General features: G+C 48.3%; 1 protein-coding gene across 1 annotated transcript in view; it reads right to left on the bottom strand.

Annotated features, from left to right (window-relative positions):
- The window catches only part of Mras (muscle RAS oncogene homolog), a 57,187-nt gene extending 50,281 nt beyond the window's left edge, over nt 1–6,906 (bottom strand). The window contains exon 1 of the mRNA XM_052187558.1: nt 6,506–6,906. The gene's annotated coding sequence lies outside the window, so the exon portion shown is untranslated. The remainder of the gene's footprint in view (nt 1–6,505) is intronic.
- Nucleotides 6,907–26,923: the final 20,017 nt, after the last annotated feature.

Below are 26,923 nucleotides of genomic sequence, written 5' to 3'. Positions count from 1 at the left end.
TCAAGCCCCAGGCGAATGCAGATTCAGCCGGTGAGTGGAAAGGCCAGGTTGCCTCCTTTGTCACCAGGAGCGTCCACCCTGAACAGTGACCAGCTGCTTATCCACGCCGGGCAGAGACGAGAACTCCCTACAAAGTACCCAGGGCCTATTCTAAAGGAAAAACTGGAACATGCAGCGCTGGGGACCAGACAGAAAGCATCTCCACTGGACCTGGGCTGTTCCCTTGAAGCTAGTCCTATACTTTTGTTTGTCTAGTTTGGGATTTTTTTTTTGTTTGGTTTTGGTTTTCTGTTTGTTTCTTTGGTTGATTGGTTTGGTTTTGGGTTTTTTTGTTTTGTTTTGTTTTTTAAGACAGGGTCTCTCTACAGTGTCCTGGCTGTCCTGGAACTCACTTTGTATACCAGTCTGGACTCAAACTCAGAGATCCATCTGCCTCTGCCTCCCGAGTGCGGGGATTAAAGGTGTGAGCCACTCTACCTGTGCTATACTTTTGTTTTAAGACAGGGTTTTGTGTACTCCAGGCTGGCCTGGAACTCACTATGTAACTGGAATGACCTTGAACCCCTGACCCTCCTGCCTTGACCTCCGAAGTGACAGGATTACAAGCGTGCAGCGCCAGGCCCGCCAGGCCCGTCAGACCCAGCTTACTCCTATAGTTCAGAATATAATATGGACATTAACAATGATTGTTTCAGAGGAACCTCACTAATCATCAGGTTCTACAAAGACAACCATAGTTCTTCTGTCTTTTCCAACCTCCTGTCCCAGTCTCCATTTAAATCACTCCTCCCTGGCACCGCATCTCTGACCAGAGACTTAGAAGACCAGTGACTAAATTATGCTCCAAAACTCAATGATCCAGGCGGGTGTTAGTGACCACAGATGGACAGGCTTGAAGAAGACCTTTGCAGAAAAAGTCAAAGCCCCGGGAGGTACATGTACCTCACTTCCCAGTGTAGTCACCAGAGGAGAAGGGAACATCAGTCAGCACCTCAGTGGGGGGCTCACTAGCATTTTCAGTGGGTTTCCTGGGTATGAGAGCAAAGAAGTTTCACACATGGAAACCAGCCACAGCCCTCAACAGTCCCATGCTGGGCCCAAACTCACCAGCTCACATGGGAAGGATCAAGTGCAGATAAAATCTGCACACCCATTCATTCTGAGTCACAGTTTCAGAGTGTTCGTTACATTAGCTTCTACAGCTTTCTTTTTCAAAATTAAAAAGTGAGCGAGCGGTTTAGGGGTTCATCGGCCCCTGAGTAATGGAGCCAAGTGTACTGACAGCCAGTCCTCCCTGCCCTTTATGAAGCAGCCACAGGTTCACCTCTCTAGTTTCTGCTAGCATTTCCCCATTTTTCATATAAAAAGTATTCTACCTCTCTGTACAGGCCCCTGCCCCACGGCATTGATGGTGTAGAATCAGACCTCACAGCGCCAGCAGAGCGGGAGTGTGTTGCTCGGCCCTCCAGTTCTGGGAACAGCAGATGCCAGCAGAAGTAACATATGCTTGAAATAGAAAGTGCTCAGACTCCTCCCTGGCACCGCATCTCTGAGCTTGGGATGGCGGAGACCTGCTTAACCTTCCTGGGTCCTGGGTCCCACAACCACAAAAGGCTAACAGGATCCAGCAGCACTGTCGTGATGGAGTGTCGCCACCGAGATGGTGACTATAAAGTGTACTGGACAGGGCAAGTCCACAGGTCATTGCCGAAGGGAAGGTAGGTCTGTAGATGAGTGGGCAGGTGGATGACAGCCAGCCAGATGGATGGATAGAAAGACAGATGGGTGGACAGATGGATCGGTAGGTGGGTGTATATATAGGTGGACATACAGACAGGATATCTTTAAACCAAGCCATCGAGGAGAAGCTGAAAAAAGAAAAACTGTCCATTCCATAAAGCACCTAACTCTGAGTGGTTTGTATGCGTCAGGGTAGGGATGGAAGGAAAGACCTTCGAGACAATGAGCAAACTCCCCAGTGGAGCAGCCCAACCTGATGGGCAGTGGGTGCCCTGTCTCTACAAGGGTCCAGCTGAAGCAAAAGTCATCACAGATGAAGGACTCCTCTATGAAGAGCTTCTTAACCTTACACAGAGGGCAACTTCACACTCAGGCCGTATCTGTCCACTTAAAATTAGACTTTTAGAATTAGACTTTTATTTCCCTAATAAAAAACTGTTTTTTCTTTCCTTTCCATTCTGATCAAATTTGATTTGTTCATTTACATGTTTGTTTATGGGTGTGTGCACACGGGAGTCAGAGGACAATTTGTAGGAGTGAGTCCTGTCCTTTTTAACCTTGCAGTGATTGAACTCAGGCCTACAAGCTTAGCAGCACTAAAGCAGCAGTGCCTTTACCTGCTGAGCCATCCCGCTGGCCCTCTTTGGAGTTTCTAAGTCAATCTCCTGTAGCCCAAAGCTGACCTCGGACTCTCTGTGTAGCTTAGGATACCTTTGAATACCTGCTTTTCCTGCTTCTACCTCGTGTGCTAGGATTACAGACTTCTATTACCACACCCATCTCTAATTTTTTTTTCTGGAGCATTAATCTAAACAAGATAGCCATTTAAATAAACTTGTCGAATACGGTGCCTGTTGGTTTTGGTTTTTTGTTTTTTGTTTTGTTTTTAGTAGAGCACAGGAACAACTACTAACTGTTCAAATGGGAGCTCTGCCTGTGCCACATCATAAATAAACTCTCCCATTATGATGAGGAACGGTTCTGCTGAGTGTGACTCTACATTACATGTGCTGGAGGGGCCTGCTGGGTCAGGATTCTGTTATCTGAGATAGCCACAGCACTGATTATGCTCTTTTTCTCCTGGCCTTTCTGGTCTCCCAGCATATTTCATCTGTGTATTTCATCTAATCCCCATGACAACCCTGGGCAGAGAAGCCACAGACAGAGCTCGGGCCTGCACAGTGCAGGATCCACCCAGGCCCTCTAGACTGTCTCAGAGGACCAGGACTGAGCTTAGAGCTTCCTAGCTGCTCATTTTAGCCCCCCAACTCCTTGCTACAGAATCAATTCCATTCTTGGTGGTCTCCAAAATCTTACTAACAGAACAACTAAAATATAAATCATGGCTTTCATCCAGTCAGAGGTAGCCTCATGCCAGGCTCTCTGGGCCCTTCTGAGACTCACTATGTTACCTTAGCAGCTGGGGAAACCCAGACTTTCATTTGGCCACCTGGCCATCCTCAAGCCCATTTAACGAAGCTGTCAGGCACATTAAAGAAAAAATAACAGGCTAAATTCACAGGGTTGTTTCATAACTGCCATGAGAGAAAAGCCTGAAGAAAACTATCTTGGAGCACACAAGCCAGCTACAAGGTTCACAGGGAATGATGGAGGTGTGGAAGGCAGGACAAGCAGGGCCAGTGAGGTGACACTGTCAAGGACTGACTTATGGGACAAAAGATGTCACTTTGGCCTGCATAGCAGCTAGTATGGACTCCAGCCTGGCCCTTGGCTTTGCATAGACAACACAGCTCCTATCTCAGACCCTCCCAGGGAAGGCTGCAGGCTGAGAGCACAGACCTTACCTCAGCCTGCAGGCAGTATCCCAGCCCCTGTTGATTCCGGATTTTTGTCTCTGTCCCTTCAGGATGCTCTAAAGATGAATAGTGCCCAATAGTGACAAAGAGCCAAACAACAAGTCTCCAGAGGCCATTGCTGGAACAACAGGCATTAGACTAGGGATGGCCAACCCATGGCTCATTTTTCAGAGATTCATAACTGCCCCCAGTCATGTGCTATGACCGCTCGTCTTGTTAGCTTGCTGAGATTTAGAACCATCTAAGAATCTAATTCTTGGGCGTGTCTGTGACAGTGTTTCTAGAGATGTTTAATGCTAGAGGGAATACAGGCATCACCAACGGGCTGGTACCCGTGAACTAAACAAGGAGGAAGCAAGTTAGAGCCAGCACTTGCCTCTCCTACTCTCTATCTACCGCTGCAGTGCGACCAGCCATCTCTTATTCTTGCCGTCTCATTACCATGCCTTCTCCGACAGGAGGGACTGTACTCTTAAGCTGTCGGTCAACACAACAAACTCCTTCTTAAGTCCCTTTCCCCAGGTCTCCTGCCACAGTGACAAGGGAAATAGCCAGCATGCATGCTCCACTCCGCACATCAAACAATGTTCTCGGACTTCTCGCCCACATAAATGGCTTCTCACGACCATGAAAAGCATGAGTCTAAACTCCAAGCCTCGTCCGTCTTGACTATCTATCCCACACAATAACTAGCTGGAAGGATACAATGATCTCCCAAGAGCCGAGAGTGTCTTTGGGAGATCTGAGCTGTGTCTAGCCTATTGTTTGTATTTTCCGCTTCTTGCAGCCCAAATGCATCCCCGCAGATTTGGGCTACAGGGCCTAGAAGCATCATAGTAAACTATAAGGGCAAGGCTTCAGAGTCTACTGACAAAGTGCTCTGCTCAGTCCCTGCATCATGGGCACCTGGTAGCTGCTCCAAACTGCAGGATACTCACACCCAGCGCCTCCATTTTCCCCATCTCTATAAGAGCGGTGCTGATACCGCTAGTGAGCATTCCAACTTTGCACAAGAACCCAATTCCCACTTAGCGTGGCTTGTACCAACGACCCAGTGCCCAGGAACAGTATGTTTTCAGGTACATCCAGGGAGCTACGCTGACTAAGGCATTTCATTGGTAGACAAGATTACAATAACAACATGTGTCCAAGACAGGATGGAGATCTCACAAGTCCCTGAGAACTGAGTAGATCCAGGAAGCTCGTTAATATATGATGTTAGGACCTGTCACTCAAACGGCCCACTTTATTAACATCCTGGTTCTGGATGATGGTCACTGGAGCTCAGGAACCAACCACAGGGGGAGAGTGACTTGTCACTTAATAAAAGGATATGAAATATCTGGGCCTAAAACTAATAATAAAAGTTCCATCTGTCACCAAACCAAAAAAAAAAAAATCTTATAACTGCAGCCAAGGGTAGTGGTATGTATCTTTAATCCCAGCACTCAGAAGGCAGAGGTCAGAAGATCTCTGTGAGTGCAAACCCAGAGAACACAGTGAGTTCCAGGCCAGCCATGGCTATGGAAATTGCTTTAGACAGGAGCAAGGCTCACTGCTCTAGAGAGTAGTCGGTCACCTGCCTCTCCAGAGGCCTTCCCTCTCCATAAGGAAATGTCAAGGTCACATCTGGGGGTGGCAGTTTCCACCAGAACACTGGACTTACTTAACCTCCCACTACAAAGAGACCAACCTTGAAACCCACTGCAACAGAGCCCCCACACCTCCCACAGGGGTGGGGGGGTGGGGGGGGAGAAAGACCAAACCATGCCATAAAACCCAGACAGAGATGCTAACTGCCTTCCGGGGAGTATGAGCAGACCCTGGAGTGAACACCACAGCCCGAAACATTTTCAGCCCCAGTCAGCAGGGACATGCAATTTACAGGAAATAAGAAGGTTTACGGAATGTTAGCAGCTCAAATTTCTTCTCTGGGAAAAGGGGCAGGAGAAAGTCTACGAACTGCCTCAGCGAAAGTGCTTTGTTCATAGCTAAGCCCTGACATGCGTCAGTTATTAATATACATAGCTGCCACCCCACACTTCAACCCACCACTGCAGGACGTGTGGACTGGTACACTATCAATGCACAACACAGGCTGCGCAAGCCTCAAACCCCAGCATCTTAGAGCCTCGCTCACAAGCCGGAACAGACACAGGGTCAAAAGCGCAGGCTTAGGCACAGTCCTAGGTAGGTTAACTTCCCACGTCTCCCTTTTGGATACCACCACAACAGCACCTTTCTGGAGGCGTCCTGTCTGAAGATGGTCAAATTCCCCTCAAGTGCCAGGGCTCTGTAAGCTTTGCTTTTAAGTCCTCTCCACTCACTCCTCGGCCTGGCAGACCTCTGGAGGCCACAGTTATGAGCGTCATCAGTCTCTCTCTCTAATTTGGTCCAGGGAATCAAAAACCATTGTAGCCCAAGAAGGTTCCCCACCACCAGAAGCTGCCCAAGCGCTCAGATCAGAGTGGAGGTGACACTGTCTTTGTCCTATTCTCCAGACTGCATTTTGTCCCCAAGCCACCTCAGCTCCTGCAGGGGGTTCTAACGTGATGTCAAGGGCCCACTCAGATGCCCACATCTGCTCTTCTGAACAGTCGATCCTGACCTAACCCTGGGGTAGAGGCTCTTGAGCTCTCTCACACCAGACTGCCACTCAGTTTGTGCCCTGCTTTCCGAGCAGAACAGGATTTGGCATTGAGCCTGACACATGACAGGCATCGGGCCGCATCAGTTTAATGTGTGAGCGCAGGCCCCAGTTGTGACCAGAAAGCCAGTCCAGCAACCCGAACTCGGGCGCAGTAAAGAGTTGTTTATGAAGCAAGCTGTTTTTTATTATCCACAAGAATGTGCCACCTCTCAGCAGATCTTTACCCCGCTCTACGCCATTTTAAGCCAGGAGAGCCCCTACCAGACCCCCACCGCCCACCTCCCTGCCAAGTCCTTACCCGGGCAGCCGAGGAACCCCAGGATGACTAGGAGTCTGTCTGAGCAGCGGCTAGGCCCTCCCCACTTGGGTCGGAGTGGAGAGCGACTTCTCTGCTGCACACCGTTACGCCAGAGCCGGTGGTAGGCACAGAGGCCACGCACAGCCGGAGCCCGCTACCCGGGTGCAGCCCGGTGCAGCGTAGCGTAGCCCAGCGAGCTTGGAACGGGCCACACCGCCGGCCACACCTCCAGCCCCTGAACGGAACAAAGCGCCCGGTGGCCTCCTCCCCGCAGTGCTGCCGGGCGGCTCACCGCGCTCCCGCCGGGGCTGGGCTCCCGCCCTCGGCCACCGCCTCCTCGCTCGCTCGCACAGGAGGGAGCGCCGCGCCCGCCGGACCCCGAGCCTCCGGCTGACGGCTCCGCGCCAGCCAGCCAACCCGCCGCCGCCGTCCCCGCCCCGCTGACGCCTTAAAGAGACCGCACACCCCGCGCGTCTGGCGCCGAGCGGCTGCGACGACCCTCAAAGAGCACCACCACCGTGGACCCGGCAAAGGTCCCCTCGCCTGCACTCACTCACCTCACAGACCTGCAGCCCGCGAGTTGCCGATGAGCTTGGGCTACCTAATGGGAATTCGCCCCGGGTGGCTTTAAAAGAACTGGAACTTCAATCCTTTAACTCTTCGGACTACCAACTTCGGGACCTGCGGAAGACTCCTGTCGCTTCAACCACGTCCCCGAGAACCCCAAGACTCCAAGGGCCTGCCGCTTGCCTTAGCTAGATGGGAGGCTCAGGCCTCAAAGTTCCTGTGAATTATCTAGTGACCTGGACAGGAGGCAGCGACCTTCGCACACCATTTAGCTGTTCCATTCGGTTGGATTCATCCCCACTTCCCGACCGGCTTTCCTTTTTGCAAGACTTCAGATATGATCACATAACACTGAATATATGCTTCTAAAGACGTACATACGTTTCAGTGAGGTTTTGGTATAGCAAAGTTGTGCAACCATAGTTACTTATCTAATTCCAAAACATTTTGGTCACTACTCCCTTCCCCAATAAATAAAACTGCTCTGTGGGTAATCTCTCCTCATTCTTCCCCCCCCCCCTCCCCGCCTCTGGAAACCTCTAATCTACTTTTCAGCCTCGGTGGATTTGCCTATTCAGAACATTTTCTATAAATGGAGTCATTAACATGTGGTCTCCGTGACTGGCTTCTTTCACAGCGTGTGCAGGCTGGATGCATGTGGTTCCGTGTAGCAACGCCTCACACAGACTCATCTTGTGCTGTTGGTATAAGAAGCATGTGTTTAGCCATTCGTCAGTCAATGTTACCTACTTTTCCTCTTTCGCTTGTTGTGAATAAATCGTTAGGATGTCACCAGTCTTTATGTCAACACGTTGATTTCTCTTGGATACATACACACCTCCAGTGGAATTGCCAGGTTAATTCGACAACTCTTTGGGGGGAATATATCTGTTTCCAAAGCAGCCACAGCAGGTTACACAAGCACCAGTCACCACGCGCACGCGCACACGCGCGCGCGCGCGCACACACACATGGTCGCACATGCGTGCGTGCTGTGCCCCGCGGACATTAGCATGAACCTAAGCATGCACACAGCTGTGGAGGAGAGTACAACATCGGGTTTCTTTTCAGGTGCCTGACACCATTTTATTTTGTTTCGATCTTTGGTTGGGGGTTGTGGTGGTTGTTGTTGTTGTTTATTTTGAGGCGTCTGGTTGGCCTGTAACTGAATAGGCTGAGCTGCAAGCCTGGGATCTGGCCTTCTGCCTCCCTTCCCAGGTAGGGAGGCCTTGACTTTAGGCACAATCTTTGTTTCCATTCTTGTTCGGGCCAATAGTTGTGATTGTGGGTCTTTCAGGTGATCACCTCCCTAGTCAGGGGTGAAGTGGCCTCTTGTTCTAAGTCTCAAAGCTCTCTCTCTCTCTCTCTCTCTCTCTCTCTCTCTCTCTCTCTCTCTCTCTCTCTCTCTCTCTGTCACAGCACATATCTGTTCAAACTTACACACACCTTTATTCACCAAGCTTTCTCACTGGCCCTTGTTGGCATTTTGTCTAGGCCCCGCCCCATGGTTACTTGGCAAAAGCCAGATGTAACTGATTCACTGTAAAAGGGGCTTCTTGCACCAATCATTGGACTGGGAGTGGGGTCCCCAATGGAAGAGTTGGAGGGCAGACTGGAGGAGATGAAGGGGTTTACAGCCCCATGGGAAAAACAATGAGGTCAGCCACTCAGACGCCCCAGGACTCCTAGGGACTAAACCATGAATTGAGGGGTACACATGGTTCTAGCCAAAAATGTGGCAGAGGAAGGCCTTGTCGGGCATCAGTGGGAGGCGAGGTCCTTGGTCCTGTGAAGGCTCAATAGATGCCCTGACAAAGGGAAATCGAGGCAGGGGAGGTGGGAGTGGGTCGGATGGAGGGGCTTATATGTGGAGGCAGGGGGTGGGAGGAAGGGTTGAAGATTTTCGGGGGGGGGGGGGAGACCAGAAAAGGTTTTAGCATTTGAAATGTAAATGAAGAATATATTCAATAAAAAAGATATAACTATTTAAAGGGGGGCTGCATGAGCCCCCCAGGTTTGCTCTTGCTCTCTTCTCTTCTACCCCGGCTTCTGCTCCCTCAGCCTCTTCCTCCTCTCTCTCATTCCCATCCCCCCACATGCTCGCGCCCGCCCTCAGCTTCTCTCTTCTCTTTTTTCTTCTTTTCTCTTCTTCATCCTCTTCCTCTTCCTCCTATTCCTCTTCTTGAACAATCTCTCTCTCTCTCTCTCTCTCTCTCTCTCTCTCTCTCTCTCTCTCTCTCTCTCTCTCTCTCTCTCTCTCCTTGGAACCAGTTTTACTTCTCAGAACTGCCTGCCATTTTGAGTGCTTCTCCACACCCCTGGTCTGAGGGAACCTCAAAGCTCTGTATCCTGCAAACCTGCCTGAGACTCTGCCTGAGGCAGCTTTGCTTTGCCTCAGCCACCACCCACTGAAGGAAAGGCCTGCAGCCCTGGCCTACACACTCCCACCTCTGCTCTCAAAGCCCAGGTGGCCTTCAAGAGCTCCAGGGCGGAGAACATACTAGATGCTACTCCAAGTGTCTTTCCCTGGCAGTAGGGAGTGAACGGAGTAAGGAGAGGGGCCTTGAAGGTCAGAAGTCCGTCCACCTTGGCTGTCTGGCTCCTGCCCTGACACTGTCTTTTTCTCTCATTTTTATTTACCACAGGCTTCAGGGAAGGTGGACAGAGGGTATTTCATAAGACTGTAGTTATAGCTACCATGATTCCATACAGAAATCCTTCTCACATCTACGCTTCATCATATTCCTAGCATGAACCTTAAGGACCTGGATGGTTTTCGCCCACTCCAGGTTTCTCTGCCCTGGTCTGTTCCAATCCACTATTCTGCAATCCCAGGGCAGAATATATTATAGCATCATATATTCCTGGGAGTCTTCGACAGTGAGTCTATAGCTCATGGATATTTCATTCAGGCTGTCCTCTACGCCCCACCCCACCCACCTACAACCCACCCCACCCCCGACATGCCCCTGAAATGAATCTGTGGCTTATTTGCTAGTGAACAGTCTTTTTAAAACAGGGTCACTGAGCAGCCAAAGCAAGTTCTCAGAGTTCATTGTAGGTGGGGCAGGGGGCTGACAGTACCCGCTGAGTGCTGGGCTTGGAAAGGGGATATACCTCCCAATCCTGGAGTAAAAGGTGTTCGGGAGAGAGGCCATGGTGAAGCGCAGAGAACAGTACCTAGCCCACAGTGCAAAGGGGATGAGTGAGAGCTGTGGGTGGGTGTGTGGGTGTGTGGGTGAGTGGGTGGGTGTGTGGGTGGGTGTGTGGGTGTGAAACTACACCCCGCAGCCAGGCCAAGAGACGCGAGACAGAAGCTTGGACATGGAGGTGTGACTGAGCCGAAGCCTTTCCAAACAGCAGGTTTGCATGGTTAATCAGGTGTGTCTGATGCACACCAGAGATTTCTGGCCAAGGACCCAGAAAGAACACACACCAGATTTCATGCCTTGAGGTCCAAGGCCAGTCAGTGGGACAAAAGCCAATTTCTGGAATAGAATAAAGGCCGAGCTCCTAGGCTAACACACAATGCGACCCCAGTTAGTGACAAAGCTGGTGTGCTGGGCCACTGCCCCTGAGATTGCTGAACAATGGATTAGAACAGACCAGAGCTAAGGGTTCAGTGAAAGAGAAACCTGGAGTGGGCGGGGCCTTCAGGATGCGGAAACCATCAGGTCCTTAAGGCTCATGGTCTTCCTCTAGACTCTAGCTCAGTGTGCTCGGTGTGCTCAGTGTGCGCTAGGCTCAGTGTGCTCAGTGTGCGCTAGGCTCAGTGTGCTCAGTGTGCTCTAGGCTCAGTGTGCGCTAGGCTCAGTGTGCTCTAGGCTCAGTGTGCTCTAGGTTCAGTATGTGCTAGGCTCAGTGTGCACTAGGCTCAGTGTGCTCTAGGCTCAGTGTGCTCTAGGCTCAGTGTGCTCAGTGTGCGCTAGGCTCAGTGTGCGCTAGGCTCAGTGTGCTCAGTGTGCTCTAGGCTCAGTGTGCGCTAGGCTCAGTGTGCTCTAGGTTCGGTATGCGCTAGGCTCAGTGTGCACTAGGCTCAGTGTGCTCTAGGCTCAGTGTGCTCAGTGTGCGCTAGGCTCAGTGTGCTCAGTGTGCGCTAGGCTCAGTGTGCTCAGTGTGCGCTAGGCTCAGTGTGCTCTAGGCTCAGTGTGCTCTAGGTTCAGTATGTGCTAGGCTCAGTGTGCACTAGGCTCAGTGTGCTCTAGGCTCAGTGTGCTCTAGGCTCAGTGTGCTCTAGGCTCAGTGTGCTCAGTGTGCGCTAGGCTCAGTGTGCTCAGTGTGCTCTAGGCTCAGTGTGCGCTAGGCTCAGTGTGCTCTAGGTTCGGTATGCGCTAGGCTCAGTGTGCACTAGGCTCAGTGTGCTCTAGGCTCAGTGTGCTCAGTGTGCGCTAGGCTCAGTGTGCTCAGTGTGCGCTAGGCTCAGTGTGCTCAGTGTGCGCTAGGCTCAGTGTGCTCTAGGTTCGGTATGCGCTAGGCTCAGTGTGCACTAGGCTCAGTGTGCTCTAGGCTCAGTGTGCTCAGTGTGCTCAGTGTGCGCTAGGCTCAGTGTGCTCAGTGTGCACTAGGCTCAGTGTGCTCAGTGTGCTCTAGGCTCAGTGTGCGCTAGGCTCAGTGTGCTCTAGGCTCAGTGTGCTCTAGGTTCAGTATGTGCTAGGCTCAGTGTGCACTAGGCTCAGTGTGCTCTAGGCTCAGTGTGCTCTAGGCTCAGTGTGCTCAGTGTGCGCTAGGCTCAGTGTGCGCTAGGCTCAGTGTGCTCAGTGTGCGCTAGGCTCAGTGTGCTCAGTGTGCTCTAGGCTCAGTGTGCGCTAGGCTCAGTGTGCTCTAGGCTCAGTGTGCTCTAGGTTCAGTATGTGCTAGGCTCAGTGTGCACTAGGCTCAGTGTGCTCTAGGCTCAGTGTGCTCAGTGTGCGCTAGGCTCAGTGTGCACTAGGCTCAGTGTGCTCTAGGTTCGGTATGCGCTAGGCTCAGTGTGCACTAGGCTCAGTGTGCTCTAGGCTCAGTGTGCTCAGTGTGCGCTAGGCTCAGTGTGCTCAGTGTGCGCTAGGCTCAGTGTGCTCTAGGTTCAGTATGTGCTAGGCTCAGTGTGCACTAGGCTCAGTGTGCTCTAGGCTCAGTGTGCTCTAGGCTCAGTGTGCTCAGTGTGCGCTAGGCTCAGTGTGCGCTAGGCTCAGTGTGCTGTGTGCGCTAGGCTCAGTGTGCTCAGTGTGCTCTAGGCTCAGTGTGCGCTAGGCTCAGTGTGCTCTAGGCTCAGTGTGCTCTAGGTTCAGTATGTGCTAGGCTCAGTGTGCACTAGGCTCAGTGTGCTCTAGGCTCAGTGTGCTCTAGGCTCAGTGTGCTCAGTGTGCGCTAGGCTCAGTGTGCGCTAGGCTCAGTGTGCTCAGTGTGCTCTAGGCTCAGTGTGCGCTAGGCTCAGTGTGCTCTAGGTTCGGTATGCGCTAGGCTCAGTGTGCACTAGGCTCAGTGTGCTCTAGGCTCAGTGTGCTCAGTGTGCACTAGGCTCAGTGTGCGCTAGGCTCAGTGTGCGCTAGGCTCAGTGTGCTCAGTGTGCTCTAGGCTCAGTGTGCGCTAGGCTCAGTGTGCGCTAGGCTCAGTGTGCGCTAGGCTCAGTGTGCTCAGTGTGCTCTAGGCTCAGTGTGCGCTAGGCTCAGTGTGCTCCGTGTGCGCTAGGCTCATTGTGTGCTAGGCTCAGTGTGCTCAGTGTGCTCTAGGCTCAGTGTGCTCAGTGTGCTCTAGGCTCAGTGTGCGCTAGGCTCAGTGTGCTCTAGGCTCAGTGTGCTCTAGGCTCAGTGTGCGCTAGGCTCAGTGTGCTCAGTGTGCACTAGGCTCAGTGTGCTCAGTGTGTGCTAGGCTCAGGGTGCGCTAGGCTCAGTGTACGCTAGGCTCAGTGTGCTCTCTGCAGATAAAGGTAGCTCTGAGCTTCTGAGCACTCACAGGTGATGTGCCAACTGCTGGAGATAATGATGGCCGTATGGGCTTCCTGGGGGCCTGGCCTAAGGCTTTACCAGCCTTCGTCTAGATGTAAAGAGGTTTCAGGTCCAATCCCACACAGCCCACAGAGGACCCAAATTCATCCCCAGGCACTCACATCCACCTAACAACTACCGGTAACTCCAGGGAATCTGACGTCCTGGTTTCCACGTATATAACCTAACCCTAATATATATGTATATGTGTGCATTATGTATATGTATACATATATATGTATGTGTGTGTGTGTGTATATATAGAGAGATAGATAGATAGATAGATAGATAGATAGATATTCCCTACCCAGCACATGAAGTTAACTTAAATTAAATCTTTTAAAAAAATAATAAAACGAGCTGGATAGCAGTTGGGGCAGTAGGGTAGGCTCAGACAGGAGAGCAACAGAGAACCAACTGAGAAACAGTGTCAGGCATGTGCTACATCTGGGCAGCGATCACATCTGCCCATGGCCATCTGCAAGCACACTGTGCCACGCAATAATGACTCTAAATATCCACACAGAGGATTAATACATGGAGGAAAGTGAAATACGCAAAAGGGTCCAAAGAGTATAAACATTTAAAATTATAACTAAAATTGAGGTTGTGTTAGGTCAGTTTAATGAGAGTTTTATTTTGTTTTGTTTGGTTTGGTTGGTTTTGGTTTTTCGAGACAGAGTTTCTCTGTGTAGCCCTGGCTGTCCTGGAACTCACTCTGTAGACCAGGCTGGCTTTGAACTCAGAAATCTGCCTGCCTCTGCATCCCAAGTACTGGGATTAAAGGCGTGTGCCACCACTGCCCAGCTTTAATGGGAGATTAAGCACAGTTGTGTGGAGGCTTGATGGCCCAGATGGCAATCCGAGGGTGACGTGGAAACAAAAGCACAGAGAGAGAAGAAGAAGCCCAAGTATCACAGCAGAGACATTACACAGGACACAAATATCTAACAATCAGCACCAGAATCCTGGAGGGAGAGGCAGGGGAGGAATGACAGAGAATACTTTTGCAAAGGGATAAAATACACAGATTCAAGGAGCTTGTCACCCCCCCCCCAAAACAATAAGTGCAAACACAATCACAAACATAACCAAAACTACCCAAGACACCATCTTGCCCTGAGACGCCATCTTGCCCGAGTCAGGATGGCTTGTGATGAGAATCGCCAGCACCAGGCACAGGTGCTGGTGAGTTGTGGGGAAAGGGGCCCCTTACCCACTGCTGCTAGGCCTGAATACAGTACAGCCACTATGGAAATCAGTGTGGAGGCTCCTCCAAAAGTTAAAACTAGAATTCCCACATGGCACAGCTATACCACTCCTGGGCACATTCCCGAAGGACTCTGTGTACTACCACAGAGGAACTTGTTCATCCATGTCTATGGATGGTCTGTCCACTGTAGCGAAGGCATGGACCCAGCCTAGAGCCCTGCCCACAGAATGGATAATGAAAATCCGACATGTGTGCACAACAGAATTGCATTCAGCTGTTAAGAATACTGAAAAGCAAAAGGAAATAAATAGATCTGGAAAGTATTATAGTAAGTGATGGGCCCTAGTCTCAAAAAGGGAAAAAAAAAATCTTTTATATGCAGATACTAACTCATGTATTTAATGTGTGTAAATGGGGGTTTATCCAAGTGGGTACAGACTGGGGAACTAGATAGGAGACCAGGATGGGGAGCAGAGAGGTGTTGGTAAAGTGGTATGTGTGTGGGGGGGGGGTGGGGGGGCATAAAGTTGCACAGGACATGAAAGCAGATAGGTGGGGGGGGGGAGGTAGAAGGACCCAAAGGAGGGTGGGGGAAGAAATGAAAAACTGCCAAAATGAAAACCTATTTTTGTAAGCTAATGCAAATATTTTAAATTTATTTTCCAAAACAAAAGCAAAATTTCACATGCATGTCTATTATAGTTAAACCACTGAAAAAGGAAAGATAATTGATAAAAGCAATGAACAAAACAAAACAAACTCTAAAACTGTCAGCCAGATGACTCAATGCTGAGGGGCCTCCACAGTGCATGTGCATACACAGTGGGCGTGCATACACAGTGGGCGTGCATACACAGTGGGTGTGCAAACACAGTGCATGTGCATACACAGTGCATGTGCATACACAGTGGGCGTGCATACACAGTTGGTGTGCATACACAGTTGGTGTGCATACACAGTGGGCGTGCATACACAGTGGGCGTGCATACACAGTGGGCGTGCATACACAGTGGGCGTGCATACACAGTGGGCTTGCATACACAGTGGGTGTGCATACACAGTGGGCGTGCATACACAGTGGGTGTGCATACACAGTAGGTGTGCATACACAGTTGGTGTGCATACACAGTGGGCGTGCATACACAGTAGGCGTGCATACACAGTAGGCGTGCATACACAGTGGGCGTGCATACACAGTGGGCGTGCATACACAGTGGGTGTGCATACACAGTGGGTGTGCATACACAGTGGCTGTGCATACACAGTGGTTGTTCATACACAGTGGGCATGCATACACAGTGGGTGTGCATACACAGTGGGTGTGCATACACGGTGGTTGTGCATACACGGTGGGTGTGCATACACAGTGGGTGTGCATACACAGTGGTTGTTCATACACAGTGGGCATGCATACACAGTGGGCGTGCATACACAGTGGGTGTGCATACACAGTGGGTGTGCATACACAGTGGGCATGCATACACAGTGGGTGTGCATACACAGTGGGTGTACATGTGCACACACAGTACATACACAGTGTGTGTACACATGGATGCACAAAAGTAGGTATAAGCGAAGTTTAAGTTGGCAATACAGGGGACTGTGGGAAGCTAGAATATGGAGTGGTTTATTTAAGGTACAAAAGAAAAGAAACCCCAACTTTGAATCTCATGGTTACTGACCATATCCTCCAATGATGAAATGAAATAAACTTTCAAATGGACCTTAGCTGAGGAAATTCATTACCCACTGGCAGTAAAAGAAATTGTTTCTAGCCAGAAAGAAATAGTGTCAAGCAGAAATGTGGACAAGCAGGAGGAAGGGAGGGGCACAAGAAAGATTACCACCAAGGATGAACTATGTTGTGAACATGTCCAATCTGCAGCCTGCAGGCCAAGGAGAGCTTTTAATGCAGCCCAACACAAAGTCATAAACTCAATTAAAGCACCACATGATATATTTTGGTTATTCCATTGCACAGTTCTTATGAACTTTGTAGATGACATCATGTTACAATGGCAAACAGTTAAACATACCTGATAGGTCATTATATGTTTTCAATGGTAACTATGAAATACCGGTGACAGATGCTCATAATGGGACAACTGTGCATATATGTGGGCAAGAAAGAAAGAAGACAGGCCAAAGGTCCCTATAATAACCTTGTGACTAGAGCAAAGGTATGTAGTAGCCGTACAGACGGACTCACAACCCAATTCAGCTGCAGAAGCCGGAGCAGTGAGGTGGTAAGTACCAGGAATACCAATGTCTCTCTGCTGCTCACTGAGTAACTTCCCCGTAATTGGGAACCCCAGCATTGGGGTTCATGTTAGCAGGAAGCCCAGAGTAATGGTAACTAACTGAGACCAACCTGACTGTACCAGCAGGGAGTGCAACTGGCCAAAGCTTAATTCTAACACCAGAAGGAATGGATGTTTCAAATACAAAGCAGCTGCGTAGCATTGCTGGGGAGGAGGGGTCTGGGGAATTTTCGTGCTCATTATTGCAGAGTGGGGGAAGAGAAGAAAGGCCAGTGCTCGCCATGGAGGATCTGGAAGCTTCTGGGAGATCTGATCCCTTACCAACATCTTAGAAACATAGCTGAAGAAAGTAAGAAACAACTGTGAAATGAACACATAACCCTGGTATAGACTGACGTACACACACACATACACACATACACACATACACACATACATACATACACATACAGAAATGCATCAGTGTTTTCATGGGGCGGTTGGAAGAGGAAAGAGGGTTTTCTAGCTATTAACTAGAAGACAGACCCAACCTAACCATATGAGCTGACAGTGCTCAGAAGGGAGGTCTAATCTCAGAGCAGCAGAAGCCAAGGGCTAAGGCTACTGAGGATGGGGAGGTAGGGGAGTGTGTGGAAAATGTTTCCACTCACTGGATCTGCTCCTAGCCGGGTGAGCAACGACTTTCAACCTGTACCTTGCCCTGAGGATTCCATCTGACAAAGCAGCCCCATTGTGAGGGCAAATGCAGAGGTGGGTTGGATGTAGTAGACACCACCACCACCTGCCCATCACCATCCATGACGCACATGACTTATTCCTGTCAGTATAAGGTCCCACCTATAAACCTATCACATTAAAACCATTTCCAAAAACTCAGACCTTTGAACTTTCCCAACATAGCAGATCAAAAAAGGTACAACATCCTTACCTGGGCCCATTCAAGAGAGGAACTCTAACACGGCAATGGGGCTGTACTGATTTGTCATGAAACTGTCTGGTACCCATGTTAAGAACTCAACAGGCAGAGAACTCCTAACTTCCCCAGAGGTATGGCTCAGGGTATGAGTATGCATGTGTGTGTGTGTGTGTGTGTGTGTGTGTGTCTGCACGTGTGCACACAAGCATACTTTGTACAAAGAGTAATGTGTGGTCTAAGAGTCAGTATTAATAATTAAGATTAGAAGAAAAGAATCCACAAGGAACTAGATAGATGCTCAGAGTGGTTAAAAGCACTAGCTGCTCTTTCAGAGGATCTGGGTTCAAGTCCCAGCAGTCAAACACAGTGGCTGAAAAATGTGTGTAACTCCAATTCTAGAGGATCCAATACCCTCTTCTGCCTTTTTTGAGCACCAGGCATGCACGTGGTGCACAGACATAGATGCGAGCAAACATTCATGCACATAAAATAAAAAATAAGAACCCATGATTGCCAATGCCCATGTTATCAAGGAAAATCTGGATGGCATGGTAAATTCCAGCTAACAAAACTAAAGACAGGGAACCCAGACAGAGTAATGTATGAGTCCCACCAAAATCCAACAAGTATGTGTGAAGAGTTACTTGCAGGAGCAGAAATGACTCGAAGACAGCTGCATCACCAGGGCCCTCCCCAGCATGAGTGTGACAGCTCACAAGGCTGGGAACCTGGAGCTCATTGCGCAAGGCAGCCTGCAGGCAGCTCAGCGGGTAGAGTGTGTCCTTTCCAGGTGGCCTAAACCTCCTCTGGGCCGCTCAGCTCGCTTCTGCTTCTTCTAAGCAGCTTGTCCGATCTCAAAGTCTTCTTTGCAGCCCAGTCAGCTCTTTCTCACCTCAGCTTTTGGATTGCTTACTCTGGCAAGGAGGGGCCAAGTGAATCTGCTCAGCTTCAGGAAGTTCCTGAAGCTGTTTTGAGTTCTTTACTTTCCTGTTTCTGGAGTTTCCTGCAGGATAGAATGTTTTGATCTCAGAGGAAACTTAAGAGGAAGTTAGTGAATTTAACGTTACTCAATAACTTATGACACTGTGGAAAAACACAAAGGTGTCTCAATTTCTGACTGTTTTCAAACACACAGGTTCATAAGAAAATGAATGCTTTTGGTCTGCATTGTATGACAATCAGAGCCCTTGAGCCTTAGAGAATGCCACCAGGCAGCAGTTGTCAACCTGGGGTCACAACCCCTTTGGAGGGGCAGGGGGTGTCAAACAACCCTTTCACAGCATTGTCTAAGATGATAGGAAAACACAGATTCTTACAGAGCGATTCATAACAGTAGCAAAATCACAGTAATGAAGTAGCAATTAAAATAATTTTATGGTTGGCAGAGTCACTTAACAAGAGGAACTGTATTAAAGGACCACTGGATTAGAAGGGTTCAGAACAACAACACTAGGGGAAAAGGAAGAGGGGGCTGCTTTTGTCTCTCAGGGTCAGTTATCAGATGGAGTCGATCACTCAGCTTCTCCACGCACTGGGGCTTCACCTACTTTCAGAGATGCTAAAAACAGACCAGAATAGGATCTGGGAGCCGAGACTGGTTGCCAGGGCTATCACAACTCCTACTACAACACATGCAATGGAGGGCCTGCCAGGACTTGATTCTCACCCAGCTGAAGGCTGGGGACAGACTGTGGCATGGGATACAAGTTGGTGTGGTGGCGGCTGGGCAGTTTGTTAGGTAAATGGAAAGCAGCACAGGGCCCAAGAAGTGCCTTTGCACAGGTTTCCGATATAAAATTCTGCCCAAGATCAGTACGTGCTTAGGGCAGATTTGCAAGTTTGCCTGTCCAATCCCTTGAAGTCACAGCTTGATCCTGCATGTGAACAGGGGACCAAACCCCTTTACATCCGTGTCCAGATTCCAGTGTCACCGAGGATCAGTTTCTCTCCCTCATCTTTTCTCAGGAACAAGCCTCCTCTGAGATTGTATACCTTCTCAGTTCATGCTGGGAAATACAACTCAAACTGAAACAAGACCCAGGCCCAGCACTAAGATGAACTCATATCTTAAATATAGCCACCATGGTCAGAGTGTTACATAAACCAACCTTCCCACACTCCCCCTGTAACAAAATGTGTTAGAGCAGAGGCCAGAGGGACAGTGGCAGAGCAAGCAGCCTCTGGCCTCCAGACCAGGCCTGGCTCTTGGATTTGTGCTTCCCATGCCGGCTCAGTCATAGGCTGGTGACCGACTTGCTTTCCAATGATATTGGTTTCACTATAAGAGTTAAAAGAACGTTTGACAATTTCATTCTTTTTTGGTTTGTTTGTTCTTTTTAAACAAAGATTTTATTTCTTTTTATTTTATGTATATGAGCACGTATGCATGCCATGTGGGTGCTTTACTTTCTCAGAGAATGGAACTCCATCTGCAACTCTGAAAGCTGTAAGCCACCATGTGGGTGCTGGGGATTGAACCTAGTCCTCTCAAGAGCCTCAGGCTGTCTTAAGCACCAAGCCATCTCTCCAACCCCTATTTATTTATTCACAACGGACAGTATCTTATGTATCCCAGACTGGTCTTGAACTTGTCACCTTGAGCCTTTCCCGGCCTCCGCAGCCTGAATGATGGATTGCCACATTGCTTTTTACCCCTCTCTTGTCAGTAGCTGTGCTGCAGGCAGATGCCAACTGGATACCCAGTGCCTTCTTGTCTCCTTTCTGTGACTCACACTTTCAAGGACGCCTCCAAAGGCAGGATACAGTGAGTGCAGTGAAAGCCTGGAGCTTCGGTTCCCTGGGAATTTGCAGGGATTGCTTTTTTGTGAACACTCTCAGAAGAACAGGTGTGGTTCCAAAGTCTGCCTCCAGGAGAATGGCTTTCTTCTGGCATCTCTATACACACCAGCGTTGTGCCTGGTGGGGGGCCGGGGGGTTGGGGGGGGGGGGACAGCTAATTTTCTAGATGGCGAATTTGATGTCTTTTGACATTAATGTCATCACTTCCCAAAACCTTGAGAACTGGGTAACGAGGAGTATGAATCATTCAAGACACATATATTTACTCAGAGCCCGACATTTTTGGTAATTTACATTTGATAAAAATGATAGCATTGAAAATTAAAAGCAATACTTTTAAAAGCATCTGGTGGCGTTCTTTATTGAAAACTAAAATCCTCGGTGAACATTTCCTGGTAGCAGCGGCTGAGAGACTGAGATGGCACGAAAGGCTATTACCTGCCACCGGAGCAGCCCCGGGTCCTCTAGACAGGAGCCTGTCTAGATGAGATCCTAAATACAGCGAGTAATATTCAAAAATGCACACAAATCTTTGAGATGAATACTAACGAGGTTTGGAGATCCCAGAGGGCCACTTAGTGCAATGCACTCGGCTCAGGAGCAACTCGAGGGAGCCTGTGGGGCTGCGGGGCGGGGGGGGGGGGGGGGGGGGGGGGGGGGGGGGGAGGGGGGGGAGGGGGGAGGAAAGTCCTTCTAATGGAGCCTGTGGAGTGGCAGATTTACAGCCCTGCCTCAAAGGCTTGTCAGGCCACCTAGCTGGGAAAGGAGTTGTGAATGGAATTCAGAAGGCCATGCCTTCTGGATGGATGTGATGCTAACCCTGTCAGTAGACGCTATTCATTACCTTTCTGCCACTGTCACGGATTATGAAGTGGGAGCCACTGTGGTGGCTCATGCCTGCTGCCCCGGGTATTTGGGAAGAAAAGGCAGGGGCTCACTTGAGCCCAGGAGTTTGAGGTTAGCCTGGACAAATAGCCTGAGCCCGTCCCAAACAAACCACCGTGGTCTGTGATTTTTTTACCTTTTTTGCAAGCTAACAATTAGCCTCCCATAGTTTTATAGGTGCTGGCAGAGATGTGGAGCTTCTAGGTTTAGAAGAGTTTATGAGTCAAAAGTAAATAATTTATCACAGTAACAGTACCAAGGTTGCCAAACCTCCTCCGTTCACCATAGGACAATGAAAAAAGGGCTGGGGTATGTCACCCGATAGGAATTGGGTAGCAAATTCACTAGGAAGTCCCACCAGGACGCAGCGCTTTGATGCAATGCTAACTTACTTTGCAGCTTGAGGAAAATATAGCCCAATGGATATAGGTTGTCAGGCTCAGAAAGATATGTTATGGTAGGCTTACTGTCTTCTTGGCAAAGTCATCCCAGCCCAGGTATCATATGCCTTTAATCCCAGCGCTGTTGGGAAGAGGTGCAGAGGCTGACAGATCTCTATGAGTTCAAGGTCAGCCTGGTCTACATAGTGAAACCCTATCTCAAACAACATGAACAACAAAAGTCTCCACCAATGGAATATTGTATATGGAGAGCACTAATTAGACTAATAAGGAGTTCATTAATAATAATGATAAGAGATGAAGTGGGAGCAAGGCAAGATGGGGGCACTAGGCTGGAGGGAGGTAATTGTGGATGGATATGATAACAAATGTATATGATTTATACACTGTGTAATGTATGAGATTGTCAAGGAATAAATAAACATGTTGCTTAAAACTACTAACAATCAATAGTAAGTTTAGCAAGATCTCAGAATAGCAGTTAATATGCAAAACAATTGAATGCATCTCCGTGTTCTAGCAGCAAATAACTGAAAGTGAAGCTAACAAAATATTTCAGAGCTGGAGAGATGATGGCTCGTCGTTTGAGAGTGCTGGATGCTTTTCCAGAGGACCTGAGTCTAGTTCTCAGTTTCAGATCCAGCTTCAAGGGTGCAAGAGCTGAGTCTTCTGGTCTCCACAGACACTACCCCAAGATGTGTAATTAAAAAGAAATCTCTTTAAAAATAAATAAAATATTTCAATAATAATGTAGAGGAACAGAATGCAAATGGCTTTTGATTTTTAAAACAACTAGAAAACTTTGTTGAAATAAAAGAAAAACAGAAGTCTAATGATTTAGCCTGATATAGATGCCCAAGACCCTGGGTTCTATCCCCAGCTCTGGGAAGAAGAAATAAAAAAATCACCCTATTTATAGATTTGGTGACTCACTGTCAATAAAATGTCAGTTCTCCCCGAGCTAATCCTACAGTCAGCAGAATTCTACTCAAATTTAACAGAATATTTAAAAAAAAAAATTAACAGGCTGACTCTGAAGTTTATATAAAAAGCAAAGTAATTAAAAATAACCAAAGGGATGTTGAAAAGAAAAACAACACATATGAAAATGCTATAATTAAACGCACTGCTTTGTATGCTAAGCTAAAAGATAAAATAAAATTGAATTACTTTGATTATGTGATTTAGAGATAATCTTGGTTGTTATCTAACAGTTATTAAGAGCAACAACAAAGTCCTAAACACACATGCACTAGTATAATCAATGGTGTGTGTGTGTGTGTGTGTGTGTGTGTGTGTGTGTGTGTTTCCAGACAGGGTTTCTCAGTGTAGCCAGCCCCTGACTATCCTGGACTTGTTTTTACTCCAGGCTGCCTCAAAATCACAGAGATCTGCCAGCCTCTCCTGCCTCCTGCCTCCTGCCTCCTGCCTCCTGCCTCCTGCCTCCTGCCTCCTGCCTCTGCCTCAAGTGAACCACCACACCCAGCAATGGCTTTAAAACACACACACACACACACACACACACACACAAACACACACACACACAGGGTCTCACTCTATAGCCCTGGCTGGCCTGAAACTTGCTGTGTAGACCAGGGTGACCTGGACCTGATAGAGAGCCATCTACTTCTGTTTCCTCAGTGCTAAGAATTAAAAGTGTGTGCCATTGTGCCTGGCCTAGCGAGTTGATTTTGTTTTTTCAAAAGAGAAAGTCATTCAAAGAAATAAGGTAACCCTTCTCAATATCAGCTCACACAGCCAGAATTACATGTGGGAGGATAAGCCTTGACCCTTCCCTCACATCCACCACCCAAATTAATTTGAAACAAAGTATGGTGCTTCAAGACTGTGGAATGCACAGCCAGGCAGAAGAATTAAATTATGAATACACACAACTACTGGGATGCTGGCCAGGGGAATTTCAAATTCCAAGGGAATTATACCAGATGAACAAGCTGGTTCCCAAAAGATTACATATCGTTTGATATCGTTTATATAACTTTTATATAACTTTTTCTAATGACAAAAGTTTAGATACAGGCTATGGGCAGAGCTGGGAAGAGAGCCAGGAAGAAGGTGGGCGTGGCTACAAAGGGCAACATAGTGTTTGTTATGTTAAGACTACTGAATAACAGTGAATACACCAACTTGTGCAATTTATAAAATGTTTATAGAATACACACACACACACACACAAAGAGAGAGAGAGAGAGAGAGAGAGAGAGAGAGAGAGAAAGAGAGAGAGAGAAAGAACAGCAAGCAGTACCCAGGCCATCTGAGATATAAATTGTGTCACCATCGCTAATCTCTTTATGACACTGTATTATAATTTTTTAAAATTGTTACCATTAAGAGAACCTCCCGGGAAGAGCACACAAAGAATTTCTCTGTGCTATTTGCTACAACCACAGTAAGAAAAGTAAAACCTGAAATTAATTGGGCAGAGTCTTGTGTACATAGAATGGCAGCTACTTGGGAGGCTAAGAGGTTATTTAAACTCATAAGTTCAACCAGCCTGAGCAGCAGCTGCAGACTGAAGGGACAGGGAAGGCCTAAACGTGGAAGTAGCCCTTTCTGGCTATGTGTATGTGTGTGCACCTGAGTATATGGATATGCCCGCATGCGTGTGCAGGAGCTGTGATCAGAAGAGGCTATGGGATCTCCTGAGTTCCAAGAAGTTGGGAGCCACCTGTGGGTGCCAGGAACTGAATCAGGTCCTCTGCAAGAGCAGCAAATCTTCTAAACCATTGAGTCATCCCTCCAGCCCCGCAAGGCCCTAGAGCTAACTTTGTAATGTTTACTTTCATTATATTTTTTCTTAAAATTTCAAGAATTGGAACTTCCTTTTTTTTCCCCCCGAGACAGGGTTTCTCTGTATAGCCCTGGCTGTCCTAAAACTCACTCTGTAAACCAGGTTGGCCTCGAACTCAGAAATCCACCTGCCTCTGCCTCCCAGAGTGCTGGGATTACAGGCATGCACCACCACCGCCCGGCGAACTGGAACTTCATATAACTTATAGAAAATAATAATGGTAATGGCTTGTGGGTAGTAGGCAAAGATTTGTTAGGACAAAGCCAAGCAATGAACCTGGCATCCAGTAAATTGTAGTTCATCAAACTATGGTGACTCATACCTGTAATTCCAGCACCATGGAGAATCCCAAATTAAGGCCAGCCTGAGCTATATAATGAAAGACAGAAGTGGCACCCACCTCTTCCAAGCTAACTGAGGAAAATTAATCAAATAGCTGCATCAGGATGCAAGGGATGTGGGTGGGGCAGCCACTGTGGTCCTTACCTGGAGCTGCTGCCAAGCAACCATTTCACTCTGTGGAAGAGGACATGACTCCATAGCAGTGACAGCACTGCTGTTAGTGTCCAGAGATGCAAAGGATCATCTTTTTTACACCATTCCTGGATGTCAAGAATTACATTCCTCATTAAAACTCAGAAGCCAAGGCTGAAGAAGGCTACCCCTTTTCCAGGCTTAGAGAGGGGGGAAGGTAGCAGATATTCGAGCCAGCTAAATTGTTCTGATTGAGAAGTTTTCAGTCCTCCTTCTGAGTTTCTATTTCCTTATCATTTAAGATGAACTGGAAGATGTTACATGGCCAGACAAGATTTATTATTTAATTTTCTTCTTCTTCTTCTTCTTCTTCTTCTTCTTCTTCTTCTTCTTCTTCTTCTTCTTCTTCTTCTTCTTCTTCTTCTTCTTCTTCTTTTCTCCTTCTCCTTCTCCTTCTCCTTCTCCTTCTCCTTCTCCTTCTCCTTCTCCTTCTCCTTCTCCTTCTCCTTCTCCTTCTCCTTCTCCTTCTCCTTCTCCTTCTCCTTCTCCTTCTCCTTCTCCTTCTCCTTCTCCTTCTCCTTCCTTCTCCTTCCTCCTCCTCCTCCTCCTCCTCCTCCTCCCCCTCCTCCTCCTTCTTTCCTCCTCTTCCTTCTTCTTCCTCCTCTTCCTCTTCCTTCTTCTTCCTCCTCTTCCTCTTCCTTCTTCTTCCTCCTCTTCCTCTTCTTCTTCCTCTTCTTCCTCCCCCCATTCTTCCCTTGGATTTTTGAGATGGGGGTTTCTTTGTGTAGCTCTGACTATCCCAGTACTTGTTCGTAGACCAGGTTGTATGTGAAATCACAGAGGTTCACCTGCCTTTGCCTCCCAGGTGCTGGGATTAAGGGTGTGTGCCTCCACTGTCGGCTTTTTCATTTTTTAAAAAGAAATTCACTTTACATCCGAATCTCTGTCCTCCTCCTAGTCCCTTCCTCCCACACAGTTCCTCTCCTCTCCCTCTCCTTCTCCCTCTCCCTTTCTCCTCTGAGAGAGTGGAGTGCCCCCCATGCCCTACCCTGGCACATTATGGAGTTGGGGGAAGGATTGAGGGTCCTGTAGGAATAGGGACTCTACACTAAGACCAACAACTAACTATCTGGGACCCTTGAGGTCTCTTAGAAACTGATCCACCAACAAAAGAACATACATGGGCTGGACCTAGCCCCACCCCCAGAAGCCCCTACATAAGTAGCAGATGTGCAGCTGTGTCTTCATGTGGGTTCTGAACAACAGGAAGGGGGGGGCTATCCCTGAAGTTGTTGCCTGTCTGTGGAATCTGTTCCCCTATCTCGGCTGTCTTGACTGGCCTCAGTGGGAGAAGACCCGCCTAGCTGGTTCTTCATTCTAGTTCCACACAGCCCATCAGCTCTGGGTGGCTTGATGAAGGTGCACCTGCTAATTTGGGGCCTCAGCAGGAATTCTTTTGAGCAAACCACCACCTTGTGGCAAACAGCACGACTTGCAGGAGAAAGTTAATCTTTCAGACCAAAGCATTTCATTAGTCACAAAGTTTGACATTTTTTTTTCATTAAAACAAAGCAAAATAATACGTGCATTCCTTGGCATAAGTCTGATTAAAAGGTATGTTTTCCAGAGATTTGGTTTTGGACAGAACAACCTCACTGACTGATAATATTATATATCAAGTTCCAGGTGCTGGAGAGATAGTTTAGTGGCTGTTCTTCCAGAGAGAGGACCTAGGGATCAACTCTGCACCCCAAAGGACGGCTCACAAACATAAGTAGCTCCAGAGCCACAGGATCTGGCGATCTGGTGCCCCCTTCTGACATTCTTGGGCATTAGACACTGCAAGTAAAACATACATATGAAAGCAAATAAGGCCCCCCCCCCATCCCCGCAATTCCTTAAATAACAACATAAAAAGCATGGGAGCCCAAAGTGATGCACTGGGGAGGGGGGAGAGATGATTCAAACAGTACACTTAAATTCTTATTTTTAGATTTATTTGTTTTATATTCTGTGTATGTTTTCCCTAGATATGTATGTATAAAATGTATGGTGCCAGAAAAATGAGGAAGTCAGAAAAGGCTGGAACTAGGGTTATGAGCCACCTTCTGAGTGCTGGGAATAGAA

The sequence above is a fragment of the Apodemus sylvaticus genome, chromosome 7 (assembly GCF_947179515.1).
Source record: "Apodemus sylvaticus chromosome 7, mApoSyl1.1, whole genome shotgun sequence".
Lineage (NCBI taxonomy): Eukaryota > Metazoa > Chordata > Mammalia > Rodentia > Muridae > Apodemus > Apodemus sylvaticus.
Note: the sequence above shows the minus strand (reverse complement) of the source record. Positions and strands in the feature narration are given on the sequence as shown.